The sequence below is a fragment of the Neophocaena asiaeorientalis genome, unplaced genomic scaffold, assembly GCF_003031525.2.
Source record: "Neophocaena asiaeorientalis asiaeorientalis breed wild unplaced genomic scaffold, Neophocaena_asiaeorientalis_V1.1 scaffold461, whole genome shotgun sequence".
In the NCBI taxonomy this organism is placed as follows: domain Eukaryota; kingdom Metazoa; phylum Chordata; class Mammalia; order Artiodactyla; family Phocoenidae; genus Neophocaena; species Neophocaena asiaeorientalis.
The window spans coordinates 3,861,317-3,862,321 of NW_020173230.1; the positions used below are offsets into that span (position 1 = coordinate 3,861,317).

General features: G+C 60.9%; 1 protein-coding gene across 1 annotated transcript in view; it reads left to right on the top strand.

Annotated features, from left to right (window-relative positions):
- Positions 1-398: 398 nt before the first annotated feature.
- Positions 399-1,005, top strand: part of ORAI2 (ORAI calcium release-activated calcium modulator 2) — an 11,457-nt gene continuing 10,850 nt past the window's right edge. The window contains exon 1 of the mRNA XM_024745260.1: positions 399-509. The gene's annotated coding sequence lies outside the window, so the exon portion shown is untranslated. The remainder of the gene's footprint in view (positions 510-1,005) is intronic.

Below are 1,005 nucleotides of genomic sequence, written 5' to 3' on the forward strand. Positions count from 1 at the left end.
AAGGTATCATCCTGGCTCTCAGCACTGGCCCCTTAAATGCATCTCGCAGTATAAATGGATTTGCCCTGGCATCTGCTAACGTTTACTCTTCCAATTGTCAGAAAAGTTGGACTGGTTGACACGAGCGGAATTTTTCTCTCTTTTTTCTTCCGTTTGGATAAATGTGTCACGGTCCAATGTTGTGACAGATGGAAAAATCCTATGTAGGGCACGCAGGAAGTACTCTGAGGGCCCGTGTGGCACGGTGGGTTGATAGGAACCCATCTCTTCTCTTAGTGAATTATTCACGTGTACTTCCCTAAAAGACCGTTCCTGTTTGAAGGTCTCGGTTGTAAAACCGTAGACTTCACCATTCCCGGGGAGAGGTTCCCTGCAGTCTCGGACGGAAGGAGCCAGAGGCACCGCAGAAACACTTTCTCCCCCAGCGCTCTGCCCACTCAGAACAGCTTTCGGCGCGCCAAGCATGCTGCACCCGGGTTAGGACCCGGAAGGTCTCGCTGGGAATTTGGGTGAGGGTGCAGTCTGGGCGACCAGCTCCGGGGCGCGCTCTGCCTGGTGCCACCGTCCGCCCGGCAAACTCGGGCGTGGCCACCCACATCTCCCCGGACAGAGCCTCCCTTACACCCTTTCTCCCCAAGCCCCCCGCCGCCCCCACCCCCGCACACCCTGCAGTCTGATAACGGGATCCCACCCCACCACCGGGTCAGTGACCGGTCCCGGACGTTCTCCGGGGCTCACCCTGGAACCCCGTGCTCCCACTCGGCGCTCAGACCCCCACACCTCGGGCTAAGCAGGGCTCACCCTGACCTGGACTTGCTGGCCAGACCCAGGGGGCAGAGAAAGCGCAGCCTCCCCGTTCTGTCGCCAGGGCCCAGGGCGCTCGTGTGGCCGGCGCGGCGGGAGAGCGAGGGATGCCCAGGCTTCCTGCTCTCCCAGCCGCCGCGCGCGGATCCCTGCTCACTGCTACCCGCGGCGCGCCCAGGGAGCAGGAGAAATGAGAAACCT